The 12,944-nt window shown below is 56.8% G+C and overlaps 26 non-coding genes across 26 annotated transcripts; all 26 read left to right on the top strand.

Annotated features, from left to right (window-relative positions):
* The first annotated feature begins 347 nt into the window (after window positions 1–347).
* On the top strand, window positions 348–430 carry trnas-uga (transfer RNA serine (anticodon UGA)). The gene has a single exon. It is a non-coding gene; the product is annotated as a tRNA-Ser (tRNA).
* Window positions 431–765: 335 nt separating this feature from the next.
* Window positions 766–847, top strand: trnas-uga (transfer RNA serine (anticodon UGA)). Its single transcript has one exon. It is a non-coding gene; the product is annotated as a tRNA-Ser (tRNA).
* Window positions 848–1,002: 155 nt separating this feature from the next.
* trnak-uuu (transfer RNA lysine (anticodon UUU)) lies at window positions 1,003–1,075 on the top strand. The gene has a single exon. It is a non-coding gene; the product is annotated as a tRNA-Lys (tRNA).
* Window positions 1,076–1,490: 415 nt separating this feature from the next.
* trnas-aga (transfer RNA serine (anticodon AGA)) lies at window positions 1,491–1,572 on the top strand. The gene has a single exon. It is a non-coding gene; the product is annotated as a tRNA-Ser (tRNA).
* A 701-nt stretch (window positions 1,573–2,273) lies between these two features.
* On the top strand, window positions 2,274–2,356 carry trnas-uga (transfer RNA serine (anticodon UGA)). Its single transcript has one exon. It is a non-coding gene; the product is annotated as a tRNA-Ser (tRNA).
* A 151-nt stretch (window positions 2,357–2,507) lies between these two features.
* On the top strand, window positions 2,508–2,580 carry trnak-uuu (transfer RNA lysine (anticodon UUU)). Its single transcript has one exon. It is a non-coding gene; the product is annotated as a tRNA-Lys (tRNA).
* A 412-nt stretch (window positions 2,581–2,992) lies between these two features.
* On the top strand, window positions 2,993–3,075 carry trnas-aga (transfer RNA serine (anticodon AGA)). The gene has a single exon. It is a non-coding gene; the product is annotated as a tRNA-Ser (tRNA).
* A 703-nt stretch (window positions 3,076–3,778) lies between these two features.
* Window positions 3,779–3,859, top strand: trnaq-uug (transfer RNA glutamine (anticodon UUG)). The gene has a single exon. It is a non-coding gene; the product is annotated as a tRNA-Gln (tRNA).
* A 151-nt stretch (window positions 3,860–4,010) lies between these two features.
* On the top strand, window positions 4,011–4,083 carry trnak-uuu (transfer RNA lysine (anticodon UUU)). The gene has a single exon. It is a non-coding gene; the product is annotated as a tRNA-Lys (tRNA).
* A 414-nt stretch (window positions 4,084–4,497) lies between these two features.
* Window positions 4,498–4,578, top strand: trnal-uag (transfer RNA leucine (anticodon UAG)). Its single transcript has one exon. It is a non-coding gene; the product is annotated as a tRNA-Leu (tRNA).
* Window positions 4,579–5,278: 700 nt separating this feature from the next.
* On the top strand, window positions 5,279–5,361 carry trnas-uga (transfer RNA serine (anticodon UGA)). The gene has a single exon. It is a non-coding gene; the product is annotated as a tRNA-Ser (tRNA).
* A 152-nt stretch (window positions 5,362–5,513) lies between these two features.
* Window positions 5,514–5,586, top strand: trnak-uuu (transfer RNA lysine (anticodon UUU)). Its single transcript has one exon. It is a non-coding gene; the product is annotated as a tRNA-Lys (tRNA).
* A 409-nt stretch (window positions 5,587–5,995) lies between these two features.
* trnas-aga (transfer RNA serine (anticodon AGA)) lies at window positions 5,996–6,079 on the top strand. The gene has a single exon. It is a non-coding gene; the product is annotated as a tRNA-Ser (tRNA).
* Window positions 6,080–6,781: 702 nt separating this feature from the next.
* trnas-uga (transfer RNA serine (anticodon UGA)) lies at window positions 6,782–6,863 on the top strand. The gene has a single exon. It is a non-coding gene; the product is annotated as a tRNA-Ser (tRNA).
* Window positions 6,864–7,016: 153 nt separating this feature from the next.
* trnak-uuu (transfer RNA lysine (anticodon UUU)) lies at window positions 7,017–7,089 on the top strand. Its single transcript has one exon. It is a non-coding gene; the product is annotated as a tRNA-Lys (tRNA).
* A 412-nt stretch (window positions 7,090–7,501) lies between these two features.
* trnas-aga (transfer RNA serine (anticodon AGA)) lies at window positions 7,502–7,585 on the top strand. The gene has a single exon. It is a non-coding gene; the product is annotated as a tRNA-Ser (tRNA).
* Window positions 7,586–8,288: 703 nt separating this feature from the next.
* On the top strand, window positions 8,289–8,371 carry trnas-uga (transfer RNA serine (anticodon UGA)). The gene has a single exon. It is a non-coding gene; the product is annotated as a tRNA-Ser (tRNA).
* A 151-nt stretch (window positions 8,372–8,522) lies between these two features.
* trnak-uuu (transfer RNA lysine (anticodon UUU)) lies at window positions 8,523–8,595 on the top strand. The gene has a single exon. It is a non-coding gene; the product is annotated as a tRNA-Lys (tRNA).
* A 411-nt stretch (window positions 8,596–9,006) lies between these two features.
* On the top strand, window positions 9,007–9,086 carry trnas-aga (transfer RNA serine (anticodon AGA)). Its single transcript has one exon. It is a non-coding gene; the product is annotated as a tRNA-Ser (tRNA).
* Window positions 9,087–9,788: 702 nt separating this feature from the next.
* Window positions 9,789–9,871, top strand: trnas-uga (transfer RNA serine (anticodon UGA)). Its single transcript has one exon. It is a non-coding gene; the product is annotated as a tRNA-Ser (tRNA).
* A 153-nt stretch (window positions 9,872–10,024) lies between these two features.
* trnak-uuu (transfer RNA lysine (anticodon UUU)) lies at window positions 10,025–10,097 on the top strand. Its single transcript has one exon. It is a non-coding gene; the product is annotated as a tRNA-Lys (tRNA).
* Window positions 10,098–10,509: 412 nt separating this feature from the next.
* trnas-aga (transfer RNA serine (anticodon AGA)) lies at window positions 10,510–10,588 on the top strand. Its single transcript has one exon. It is a non-coding gene; the product is annotated as a tRNA-Ser (tRNA).
* A 705-nt stretch (window positions 10,589–11,293) lies between these two features.
* Window positions 11,294–11,376, top strand: trnas-uga (transfer RNA serine (anticodon UGA)). Its single transcript has one exon. It is a non-coding gene; the product is annotated as a tRNA-Ser (tRNA).
* A 152-nt stretch (window positions 11,377–11,528) lies between these two features.
* On the top strand, window positions 11,529–11,601 carry trnak-uuu (transfer RNA lysine (anticodon UUU)). Its single transcript has one exon. It is a non-coding gene; the product is annotated as a tRNA-Lys (tRNA).
* A 412-nt stretch (window positions 11,602–12,013) lies between these two features.
* On the top strand, window positions 12,014–12,093 carry trnas-aga (transfer RNA serine (anticodon AGA)). The gene has a single exon. It is a non-coding gene; the product is annotated as a tRNA-Ser (tRNA).
* Window positions 12,094–12,792: 699 nt separating this feature from the next.
* Window positions 12,793–12,872, top strand: trnas-uga (transfer RNA serine (anticodon UGA)). The gene has a single exon. It is a non-coding gene; the product is annotated as a tRNA-Ser (tRNA).
* Window positions 12,873–12,944: the final 72 nt, after the last annotated feature.

Below are 12,944 nucleotides of genomic sequence, written 5' to 3'. Positions count from 1 at the left end.
TTCGAACCCTGCCGACCACGTTGTTCGCCAGCCCTCCTGCACGCCGAGGAGAAGTGGCCGTGCTTTTTGCACGCCCTCGCACGCTTGTGCGCCCCTCTGCACCGACAAACACGCCGCTGGCCCTTTTAGCAGCCGTGGGACAGTGGCGCACCTTGATCGCATAGTGGTTAGCACTCTGCCTTGTGGCCGCAGCAACCGGTCACGGCAGCCTTTTGCTGTCGAGCAACGGGACGCCGGGCTCCTTTTCGCCAGCTCATCCTTCAGCTGGATTTTGAGTCTGACGCCGGTGGCGCCTGTGCTGCCCTCCTGCAGCCAAGGGAGCTGGAGGGCCGCAGTTAGTCATAGGTGTAGTCGTGGCCGAGTGGTTAAGGCGATGGACTTGAAATCCATTGGGGTCTCCCCGCCGCAGGTTCGAATCCTGCCGACCACGTTGTTCGCCAGCCCTCCTGCACGCCGAGGAGAAGTGGCCGTGCTTTTTGCACGCCCTCGCACGCTTGTGCGCCCCTCTGCACCGACAAACACGCCGCTGACCTGTTTGCAGACGGGCCAGTGGCACGCCGTGATCGATAGTGGTTAGTACTTCATGCCAGGCCGCAGCAACCCCGGTTCGAATCCGGTCACGGCAGCCTTTTGCTGTCGAGCAACGGGACGCCGGGCTCTTTTCGCCAGCTCATCCTTCAGCTGGATTTTGAGTCTGACGCCGGTGGCGCCCTGTGCTGCCCTCCTGCAGCCAAGGGAGCTGGAGGGCCGCAGTTAGTCATAGGTGTAGTCGTGGCCGAGAGGTTAAGGCGATGGACTTGAAATCCATTGGGGTCTCCCCGCGCAGGTTCGAACCCTGCCGACTACGTGTAGCGTTTGCCCTTTAGCCTTAGTTTTCTGTGCCGACAATTGTGCCTTCCAAGGCCTTTTCTCTCTCTGCTGTAATTTCCTTCAGCCTTCTCCTCGGCGGTTTGTGGGGATATTTCTGTTGTATGAAACGTAACAGGGCTGGGTGGCACAAGAGCCCGGATAGCTCAGTCGGTAGAGCATCAGACTTTTAATCTGAGGGTCCAGGGTTCAAGTCCCTGTTCGGGCGAACAGCTGTCACATTGTTGGCGGCCTCAGCTTGCTGTCACGCCGGTCCAGCTCTATCGCTGACTCACTACTGGAGCGTTGTTAGTTCCTCCACAGGGGGACCCACAGCGCCTTGGGTTTTTGTGCATCTCCCTTGCTTGGCACACCTGAGTCTGATGGTCAGCTCGTTAGGAAAGAGCGCTCATGAAGTGAACTGAGTGAGTCAGGTAAGAGAGACCTAGGAAACTTGCAGTGCTGTGGGTCCAAAGGGTCAGTACTAAAAAACCACAGGATGAGACCTGGCTTCCTGGTTGGGACCGCTGTTTTGTCTGCTGCCGGGCTAGCTTGCAGTCTCGGCTGGGTGACTGAGCTGGCTAGGGTGCAAGTGCGTCAGGCGCCAGTGTTGCATGAGAACAGGGCAGAGGACGCAGGTCCCTGTAGTCGTGGCCGAGTGGTTAAGGCGATGGACTAGAAATCCATTGGGGTCTCCCCGCGCAGGTTCGAATCCTGCCGACTACGTTGTTCGCCAGCCCTCCTGCACGCCGAGGAGAAGTGGCCGTGCTTCTTTTTTGCACGCCCTCGCACGCTTGTGCGCCCCTCTGCACCGGACAAACACGCCGCTGACCTGTTTGCAGACGGGCCAGTGGCACGCCGTGATCGTGATAGTGGTTAGTACTTCATGCCAGGCCGCAGCAACCCCGGTTCGAACCGGTCACGGCAGCTTTTTGGCCGAGCAACGGGACGGCATATAATATTACAGTATTCCTGAAGCAACGCGACACACATACCGGAAGCGCTCACTCGACAGGCTTTTTAAAAGTAACTTTTCCAAAACACGGCACATTAAAAACACGAACCGAGTGGTTAAGGCGATGTACTAGAAATCCACTGGGGTCTAGAAATCCTGCATGCTGAGGAGAAGCGCCTGTGCCTTTTTTTCACGCCCCTGGCATGCTTTTTCGCAACCCTCTGCATCGACAAACACGCCGCTGGCCCTTTTAGCAGCCGTGGGACAGTGGCGCACCTTGATCGCATAGTGGTTAGCACTCTGCCTTGTGGCCGCAGCAACCGGTCACGGCAGCCTTTTGCTGTCGAGCAACGGGACGCCGGGCTCTTTTCGCCAGCTCATCCTTCAGCTGGATTTTGAGTCTGACGCCGGTGGCGCCCTGTGCTGCCCTCCTGCAGCCAAGGGAGCTGGAGGGCCGCAGTTAGTCATAGGTGTAGTCGTGGCCGAGAGGTTAAGGCGATGGACTTGAAATCCATTGGGGTCTCCCCGCCGCAGGTTCGAACCCTGCCGACTACGTAGCGCTTGCCCTTTAGCCTTAGTTTTCTGTGCCGACAATTGTGCCTTCCAAGGCCTTTTCTCTCTGCTGTAATTTCCTTCAGCCTTCTCCTCGGCGGTTTGTGGGGATATTTCTGTTGTATGAAACGTAACAGGGCTGGGTGGCACAAGAGCCCGGATAGCTCAGTCGGTAGAGCATCAGACTTTTAATCTGAGGGTCCAGGGTTCAAGTCCCTGTTCGGGCGAACAGCTGTCACATTGTTGGCGGCCTCAGCTTGCTGTCACGCCGTCCAGCTCTATCGCTGACTCACTACTGGAGCGTTGTTAGTTCCTCCACAGGGGGACCCACAGCGCCTTGGGTTTTTGTGCATCTCCCTTGCTTGGCACACCTGAGTCTGATGGTCAGCTCGTTAGGAAAGAGCGCTCATGAAGTGAACTGAGTGAGTCAGGTAAGAGAGACCTAGGAAACTTGCAGTGCTGTGGGTCCAAAGGGTCAGTACTAAAAAACCACAGGATGAGACCTGGCTTCCTGGTTGGGACCGCTGTTTTGTCTGCTGCCGGGCTAGCTTGCAGTCTCGGCTGGGTGACTGAGCTGGCTAGGTGCAAGTGCCAGGCGCCAGTGTTGCACGAGAACAGGGCAGAGGACGGCAGGTCCCTGTAGTCGTGGCCGAGTGGTTAAGGCGATGGACTAGAAATCCATTGGGGTCTCCCCGCCGCAGGTTCGAATCCTGCCGACCACGTTGTTCGCCAGCCCTCCTGCACGCCGAGGAGAAGTGGCCGTGCTTTTTTGCACGCCCTCGCACGCTTGTGCGCCCTCTGCACCGGACAAACACGCCGCTGGACCTGTTTGCAGACGTGGGCCAGTGGCACGCCGTGATCGTGATAGTGGTTAGTACTCATGCCAGGCCGCAGCAACCCCGGTTCGAACCGGTCACGGCAGCTTTTTGGCCGAGCAACGGGACGGCATATAATATTACAGTATTCCTGAAGCAACGCGACACACATACCGGAAGCGCTCACTGACAGGCTTTTTAAAAGTAACTTTTCCAAAACACGGCACATTAAAAACACGAACCGAGTGGTTAAGGCGATGTACTAGAAATCCACTGGGGTCTAGAAATCCTGCATGCTGAGGAGAAGCGCCTGTGCCTTTTTTTCACGCCCCTGGCATGCTTTTTCGCAACCCTCTCTGCATCGGACAAACACGCCGCTGGCCCTTTTAGCAGCCGTGGGACAGTGGCGCACCTTGATCGCATAGTGGTTAGCACTCTGCCTTGTGGCCGCAGCAATCCGGTCACGGCAGCCTTTTGCTGTCGAGCAACGGGACGCCGGGCTCCTTTTCGCCAGCTCATCCTTCAGCTGGATTTTGAGTCTGACGCCGGTGGCGCCCTGTGCTGCCCTCCTGCAGCCAAGGGAGCTGGAGGGCCGCAGTTAGTCATAGGTGTAGTCGTGGCCGAGAGGTTAAGGCGATGGACTTGAACCATTGGGGTCTCCCCGCCGCAGGTTCGAACCCTGCCGACTACGTAGCGCTTGCCCTTTAGCCTTAGTTTTCTGTGCCGACAATTGTGCCTTCCAAGGCCTTTTCTCTCTGCTGTAATTTCCTTCAGCCTTCTCCTCGGCGGTTTGTGGGGATATTTCTGTTGTATGAAACGTAACAGGGCTGGGTGGCACAAGAGCCCGGATAGCTCAGTCGGTAGAGCATCAGACTTTTAATCTGAGGGTCCAGGGTTCAAGTCCCTGTTCGGGCGAACAGCTGTCACATTGTTGGCGGCCTCAGCTTGCTGTCACGCCGGTCCAGCTCTATCGCTGACTCACTACTGGAGCGTTGTTAGTTCCTCCACAGGGGGACCCACAGCGCCTTGGGTTTTTGTGCATCTCCCTTGCTTGGCACACCTGAGTCTGATGGTCAGCTCGTTAGGAAAGAGCGCTCATGAAGTGAACTGAGTGAGTCAGGTAAGAGAGACCTAGGAAACTTGCAGTGCTGTGGGTCCAAAGGGTCAGTACTAAAAAACCACAGGATGAGACCTGGCTTCCTGGTTGGGACCGCTGTTTTGTCTGCTGCCGGGCTAGCTTGCAGTCTCGCTGGGTGACTGAGCTGGCTAGGTGCAAGTGCGCCAGGCGCCAGTGTTGCACGAGAACAGGGCAGAGGACGGCAGGTCCCTGTAGTCGTGGCCGAGTGGTTAAGGCGATGGACTAGAACCATTGGGGTCTCCCCGCCGCAGGTTCGAATCCTGCCGACCACGTTGTTCGCCAGCCCTCCTGCACGCCGAGGAGAAGTGGCCGTGCTTTTTTGCACGCCCTCGCACGCCAGCGCCCCTCTGCACCGGACAAACACGCCGCTGGACCTGTTTGCAGATCGGGCCAGTGGCACGCCGTGATCGTGATAGTGGTTAGTACTTCATGCTAGGCCGCAGCAACCCCGGTTCGAACTGGTCACGGCAGCTTTTTGCGCCGAGCAACGGGACGGCATATAATATTACAGTATTCCTGAAGCAACGCGGACACACATACCGGAAGCGCTCACTGACAGGCTTTTTAAAAGTAACTTTTCCAAAACACGGCACATTAAAAACACGAACCGAGTGGTTAAGGCGATGTACTAGAAATCCACTGGGGTCTAGAAATCCTGCATGCTGAGGAGAAGCGCCTGTGCCTTTTTTTCACGCCCCTGGCATGCTTTTTCGCAACCCTCTGCATCGGACAAACACGCCGCTGGCCCTTTTAGCAGCCGTGGACAGTGGCGCACCTTGATCGCATAGTGGTTAGCACTCTGCCTTGTGGCCGCAGCAACCGGTCACGGCAGCCTTTTGCTGTCGAGCAACGGGACGCCGGGCTCCTTTTCGCCAGCTCATCCTTCAGCTGGATTTTGAGTCTGACGCCGGTGGCGCCCTGTGCTGCCCTCCTGCAGCCAAGGGAGCTGGAGGGCCGCAGTTAGTCATAGGTGTAGTCGTGGCCGAGAGGTTAAGGCGATGGACTTGAAATCCATTGGGGTCTCCCCGCCGCAGGTTCGAACCCTGCCGACCACGTGTAGCGCTTGCCCTTTAGCCTTAGTTTTCTGTGCCGACAATTGTGCCTTCCAAGGCCTTTTCTCTCTGCTGTAATTTCCTTCAGCCTTCTCCTCGGCGGTTTGTGGGGATATTTCTGTTGTATGAAACGAACAGGGCTGGGTGGCACAAGAGCCCGGATAGCTCAGTCGGTAGAGCATCAGACTTTTAATCTGAGGGTCCAGGGTTCAAGTCCCTGTTCGGGCGAACAGCTGTCACATTGTTGGCGGCCTCAGCTTGCTGTCACGCCGTCCAGCTCTATCGCTGACTCACTACTGGAGCGTTGTTAGTTCCTCCACAGGGGACCCACAGCCTTGGGTTTTTGTGCATCTCCCTTGCTTGGCACACCTGAGTCTGATGGTCAGCTCGTTAGGAAAGAGCGCTCATGAAGTGAACTGAGTGAGTCAGGTAAGAGAGACCTAGGAAACTTGCAGTGCTGTGGGTCCAAAGGGTCAGTACTAAAACCACAGGATGAGACCTGGCTTCCTGGTTGGGACCGCTGTTTTGTCTGCTGCCGGGCTAGCTTGCAGTCTCGGCTGGGTGACTGAGCTGGCTAGGTGCAAGTGCGCCAGGCGCCAGTGTTGCACGAGAACAGGGCAGAGGACGGCAGGTCCCTGTAGTCGCGGGCCGAGTGGTTAAGGCGATGGACTAGAAATCCATTGGGGTCTCCCCGCCGCAGGTTCGAATCCTGCCGACCACGTTGTTCGCCAGCCCTCCTGCACGCCGAGGAGAAGTGGCCGTGCTTTTTTGCACGCCCTCGCACGCTTGTGCGCCCCTCTGCACCGGACAAACACGCCGCTGGACCTGTTTGCAGACGGGCCAGTGGCACGCCGTGATCGATAGTGGTTAGTACTTCATGCTAGGCCGCAGCAACCCCGGTTCGAACCGGTCACGGCAGCTTTTTGCGCCGAGCAACGGGACGGTATATAATATTACAGTATTCCTGAAGCAACGCGACACACATACCGGAAGCGCTCACTGACAGGCTTTTTAAAAGTAACTTTTCCAAAACACGGCACATTAAAAACACGAACCGAGTGGTTAAGGCGATGTACTAGAAATCCACTGGGGTCTAGAAATCCTGCATGCTGAGGAGAAGCGCCTGTGCCTTTTTTTCACGCCCCTGGCATGCTTTTTCGCAACCCTCTCTGCATCGACAAACACGCCGCTGGCCCTTTTAGCAGCCGTGGGACAGTGGCGCACCTTGATCGCATAGTGGTTAGCACTCTGCCTTGTGGCCGCAGCAATCCGGGTCACGGCAGCCTTTTGCTGTCGAGCAACGGGACGCCGGGCTCCTTTTCGCCAGCTCATCCTTCAGCTGGATTTTGAGTCTGACGCCGGTGGCGCCCTGTGCTGCCCTCCTGCAGCCAAGGGAGCTGGAGGGCCGCAGTTAGTCATAGGTGTAGTCGTGGCCGAGAGGTTAAGGCGATGGACTTGAAATCCATTGGGGTCTCCCCGCGCAGGTTCGAACCCTGCCGACCACGTGTAGCGCTTGCCCTTTAGCCTTAGTTTTCTGTGCCGACAATTGTGCCTTCCAAGGCCTTTTCTCTCTGCTGTAATTTCCTTCAGCCTTCTCCTCGGCGGTTTGTGGGGATATTTCTGTTGTATGAAACGTAACAGGGCTGGGTGGCACAAGAGCCCGGATAGCTCAGTCGGTAGAGCATCAGACTTTTAATCTGAGGGTCCAGGGTTCAAGTCCCTGTTCGGGCGAACAGCTGTCACATTGTTGGCGGCCTCAGCTTGCTGTCACGCCGTCCAGCTCTATCGCTGACTCACTACTGGAGCGTTGTTAGTTCCTCCACAGGGGGACCCACAGCGCCTTGGGTTTTTGTGCATCTCCCTTGCTTGGCACACCTGAGTCTGATGGTCAGCTCGTTAGGAAAGAGCGCTCATGAAGTGAACTGAGTGAGTCAGGTAAGAGAGACCTAGGAAACTTGCAGTGCTGTGGGTCCAAAGGGTCAGTACTAAAAACCACAGGATGAGACCTGGCTTCCTGGTTGGGACCGCTGTTTTGTCTGCTGCCGGGCTAGCTTGCAGTCTCGCTGGGTGACTGAGCTGGCTAGGTGCAAGTGCGCCAGGCGCCAGTGTTGCACGAGAACAGGGCAGAGGACGGCAGGTCCCTGTAGTCGCGGGCCGAGTGGTTAAGGCGATGGACTAGAAATCCATTGGGGTCTCCCCGCCGCAGGTTCGAATCCTGCCGACCACGTTGTTCGCCAGCCCTCCTGCACGCCGAGGAGAAGTGGCCGTGCTTTTTTGCACGCCCTCGCACGCTTGTGCGCCCCTCTGCACCGACAAACACGCCGCTGGACCTGTTTGCAGACGGGCCAGTGGCACGCCGTGATCGTGATAGTGGTTAGTACTTCATGCTAGGCCGCAGCAACCCCGGTTCGAACCGGTCACGGCAGCTTTTTGGCGCCGAGCAACGGGACGGCATATAATATTACAGTATTCCTGAAGCAACGCGGACACACATACCGGAAGCGCTCACCGACAGGCTTTTTAAAAGTAACTTTTCCAAAACACGGCACATTAAAAACACGAACCGAGTGGTTAAGGCGATGTACTAGAAATCCACTGGGGTCTAGAAATCCTGCATGCTGAGGAGAAGCGCCTGTGCCTTTTTTTCACGCCCCTGGCATGCTTTTTCGCAACCCTCTCTGCATCGACAAACACGCCGCTGGCCCTTTTAGCAGCCGTGGACAGTGGCGCACCTTGATCGCATAGTGGTTAGCACTCTGCCTTGTGGCCGCAGCAATCCGGTCACGGCAGCCTTTTGCTGTCGAGCAACGGGACGCCGGGCTCCTTTTCGCCAGCTCATCCTTCAGCTGGATTTTGAGTCTGACGCCGGTGGCGCCCTGTGCTGCCCTCCTGCAGCCAAGGGAGCTGGAGGGCCGCAGTTAGTCATAGGTGTAGTCGTGGCCGAGAGGTTAAGGCGATGGACTTGAAATCCATTGGGGTCTCCCCGCCGCAGGTTCGAACCCTGCCGACTACGTAGCGCTTGCCCTTTAGCCTTAGTTTTCTGTGCCGACAATTGTGCCTTCCAAGGCCTTTTCTCTCTGCTGTAATTTCCTTCAGCCTTCTCCTCGGCGGTTTGTGGGGATATTTCTGTTGTATGAAACGTAACAGGGCTGGGTGGCACAAGAGCCCGGATAGCTCAGTCGGTAGAGCATCAGACTTTTAATCTGAGGGTCCAGGGTTCAAGTCCCTGTTCGGGCGAACAGCTGTCACATTGTTGGCGGCCTCAGCTTGCTGTCACGCCGTCCAGCTCTATCGCTGACTCACTACTGGAGCGTTGTTAGTTCCTCCACAGGGGGACCCACAGCGCCTTGGGTTTTTGTGCATCTCCCTTGCTTGGCACACCTGAGTCTGATGGTCAGCTCGTTAGGAAAGAGCGCTCATGAAGTGAACTGAGTGAGTCAGGTAAGAGAGACCTAGGAAACTTGCAGTGCTGTGGGTCCAAAGGGTCAGTACTAAAAAACCACAGGATGAGACCTGGCTTCCTGGTTGGGACCGCTGTTTTGTCTGCTGCCGGGCTAGCTTGCAGTCTCGGCTGGGTGACTGAGCTGGCTAGGTGCAAGTGCCAGGCGCCAGTGTTGCACGAGAACAGGGCAGAGGACGCAGGTCCCTGTAGTCGTGGCCGAGTGGTTAAGGCGATGGACTAGAAATCCATTGGGGTCTCCCCGCAGGTTCGAATCCTGCCGACCACGTTGTTCGCCAGCCCTCCTGCACGCCGAGGAGAAGTGGCCGTGCTTTTTTGCACGCCCTCGCACGCTTGTGCGCCCCTCTGCACCGACAAACACGCCGCTGGACCTGTTTGCAGACGGGCCAGTGGCACGCCGTGATCGTATAGTGGTTAGTACTTCATGCTAGGCCGCAGCAACCCCGGTTCGAACCGGTCACGGCAGCTTTTTGGCCGAGCAACGGGACGGCATATAATATTACAGTATTCCTGAAGCAACGCGGACACACATACCGGAAGCGCTCACTGACAGGCTTTTTAAAAGTAACTTTTCCAAAACACGGCACATTAAAAACACGAACCGAGTGGTTAAGGCGATGTACTAGAAATCCACTGGGGTCTAGAAATCCTGCATGCTGAGGAGAAGCGCCTGTGCCTTTTTTTCACGCCCCTGGCATGCTTTTTCGCAACCCTCTCTGCATCGGACAAACACGCCGCTGGCCCTTTTAGCAGCCGTGGACAGTGGCGCACCTTGATCGCATAGTGGTTAGCACTCTGCCTTGTGGCCGCAGCAATCCGGGTCACGGCAGCCTTTTGCTGTCGAGCAACGGGACGCCGGGCTCCTTTTCGCCAGCTCATCCTTCAGCTGGATTTTGAGTCTGACGCCGGTGGCGCCCTGTGCTGCCCTCCTGCAGCCAAGGGAGCTGGAGGGCCGCAGTTAGTCATAGGTGTAGTCGTGGCCGAGAGGTTAAGGCGATGGACTTGAAATCCATTGGGGTCTCCCCGCCGCAGGTTCGAACCCTGCCGACCACGTGTAGCGCTTGCCCTTTAGCCTTAGTTTTCTGTGCCGACAATTGTGCCTTCCAAGGCCTTTTCTCTCTGCTGTAATTTCCTTCAGCCTTCTCCTCGGCGGTTTGTGGGGATATTTCTGTTGTATGAAACGTAACAGGGCTGGGTGGCACAAGAGCCCGGATAGCTCAGTCGGTAGAGCATCAGACTTTTAATCTGAGGGTCCAGGGTTCAAGTCCCTGTTCGGGCGAACAGCTGTCACATTGTTGGCGGCCTCAGCTTGCTGTCACGCCGTCCAGCTCTATCGCTGACTCACTACTGGAGCGTTGTTAGTTCCTCCACAGGGGGACCCACAGCGCCTTGGGTTTTTGTGCATCTCCCTTGCTTGGCACACCTGAGTCTGATGGTCAGCTCGTTAGGAAAGAGCGCTCATGAAGTGAACTGAGTGAGTCAGGTAAGAGAGACCTAGGAAACTTGCAGTGCTGTGGGTCCAAAGGGTCAGTACTAAAAAACCACAGGATGAGACCTGGCTTCCTGGTTGGGACCGCTGTTTTGTCTGCTGCCGGGCTAGCTTGCAGTCTCGGCTGGGTGACTGAGCTGGCTAGGTGCAAGTGCCAGGCGCCAGTGTTGCACGAGAACAGGGCAGAGGACGGCAGGTCCCTGTAGTCGGGCCGAGTGGTTAAGGCGATGGACTAGAAATCCATTGGGGTCTCCCCGCAGGTTCGAATCCTGCCGACCACGTTGTTCGCCAGCCCTCCTGCACGCCGAGGAGAAGTGGCCGTGCTTTTTTGCACGCCCTCGCACGCTTGTGCGCCCCTCTGCACCGACAAACACGCCGCTGGACCTGTTTGCAGATCGGGCCAGTGGCACGCCGTGATCGTGATAGTGGTTAGCACTCTGCCTTGTGGCCGCAGCAACCCCGGTTCGAACCGGTCACGGCAGCTTTTTGCGCCGAGCAACGGGACGGCATATAATATTACAGTATTCCTGAAGCAACGCGACACACATACCGGAAGCGCTCACCGACAGGCTTTTTAAAAGTAACTTTTCCAAAACACGGCACATTAAAAACACGAACCGAGTGGTTAAGGCGATGTACTAGAAATCCACTGGGGTCTAGAAATCCTGCATGCTGAGGAGAAGCGCCTGTGCCTTTTTTTCACGCCCCTGGCATGCTTTTTCGCAACCCTCTCTGCATCGACAAACACGCCGCTGGCCCTTTTAGCAGCCGTGGGACAGTGGCGCACCTTGATCGCATAGTGGTTAGCACTCTGCCTTGTGGCCGCAGCAATCCGGGTCACGGCAGCCTTTTGCTGTCGAGCAACGGGACGCCGGGCTCCTTTTCGCCAGCTCATCCTTCAGCTGGATTTTGAGTCTGACGCCGGTGGCGCCCTGTGCTGCCCTCCTGCAGCCAAGGGAGCTGGAGGGCCGCAGTTAGTCATAGGTGTAGTCGTGGCCGAGAGGTTAAGGCGATGGACTTGAAATCCATTGGGGTCTCCCCGCCGCAGGTTCGAACCCTGCCGACCACGTGTAGCGCTTGCCCTTTAGCCTTAGTTTTCTGTGCCGACAATTGTGCCTTCCAAGGCCTTTTCTCTCTGCTGTAATTTCCTTCAGCCTTCTCCTCGGCGGTTTGTGGGGATATTTCTGTTGTATGAAACGTAACAGGCTGGGTGGCACAAGAGCCCGGATAGCTCAGTCGGTAGAGCATCAGACTTTTAATCTGAGGGTCCAGGGTTCAAGTCCCTGTTCGGGCGAACAGCTGTCACATTGTTGGCGGCCTCAGCTTGCTGTCACGCCGGTCCAGCTCTATCGCTGACTCACTACTGGAGCGTTGTTAGTTCCTCCACAGGGGGACCCACAGCGCCTTGGGTTTTTGTGCATCTCCTTGCTTGGCACACCTGAGTCTGATGGTCAGCTCGTTAGGAAAGAGCGCCATGAAGTGAACTGAGTGAGTCAGGTAAGAGAGACCTAGGAAACTTGCAGTGCTGTGGGTCCAAAGGGTCAGTACTAAAAAACCACAGGATGAGACCTGGCTTCCTGGTTGGGACCGCTGTTTTGTCTGCTGCCGGGCTAGCTTGCAGTCTCGGCTGGGTGACTGAGCTGGCTAGGTGCAAGTGCGCCAGGCGCCAGTGTTGCACGAGAACAGGGCAGAGGACGCAGGTCCCTGTAGTCGTGGCCGAGTGGTTAAGGCGATGGACTAGAAATCCATTGGGGTCTCCCCGCAGGTTCGAATCCTGCCGACCACGTTGTTCGCCAGCCCTCCTGCACGCCGAGGAGAAGTGGCCGTGCTTTTTTGCACGCCCTCGCACGCCAGCGCCCCTCTGCACCGACAAACACGCCGCTGGACCTGTTTGCAGACGGGCCAGTGGCACGCCGTGATCGTGATAGTGGTTAGTACTCATGCCAGGCCGCAGCAACCCCGGTTCGAACCGGTCACGGCAGCTTTTTAAGGCCGAGCAACGGGACGGCATATAATATTACAGTATTCCTGAAGCAACGCGACACACATACCGGAAGCGCTCACCGACAGGCTTTTTAAAAGTAACTTTTCCAAAACACGGCACATTAAAAACACGAACCGAGTGGTTAAGGCGATGTACTAGAAATCCACTGGGGTCTAGAAATCCTGCATGCTGAGGAGAAGCGCCTGTGCCTTTTTTTCACGCCCCTGGCATGCTTTTTCGCAACCCTCTCTGCATCGGACAAACACGCCGCTGGCCCTTTTAGCAGCCGTGGACAGTGGCGCACCTTGATCGCATAGTGGTTAGCACTCTGCCTTGTGGCCGCAGCAATCCGGGTCACGGCAGCCTTTTGCTGTCGAGCAACGGGACGCCGGGCTCTTTTCGCCAGCTCATCCTTCAGCTGGATTTTGAGTCTGACGCCGGTGGCGCCCTGTGCTGCCTCCTGCAGCCAAGGGAGCTGGAGGGCCGCAGTTAGTCATAGGTGTAGTCGTGGCCGAGAGGTTAAGGCGATGGACTTGAAATCCATTGGGGTCTCCCCGCAGGTTCGAACCCTGCCGACTACGTAGCGCTTGCCCTTTAGCCTTAGTTTTCTGTGCCGACAATTGTGCCTTCCAAGGCCTTTTCTCTCTGCTGTA

This window comes from Onychostoma macrolepis, unplaced genomic scaffold, assembly GCF_012432095.1.
Source record: "Onychostoma macrolepis isolate SWU-2019 unplaced genomic scaffold, ASM1243209v1 Scaffold114, whole genome shotgun sequence".
In the NCBI taxonomy this organism is placed as follows: domain Eukaryota; kingdom Metazoa; phylum Chordata; class Actinopteri; order Cypriniformes; family Cyprinidae; genus Onychostoma; species Onychostoma macrolepis.
The sequence above is the reverse complement of the archived record's forward strand: the minus strand, read 5'-3'. Positions and strand labels throughout refer to the sequence as shown.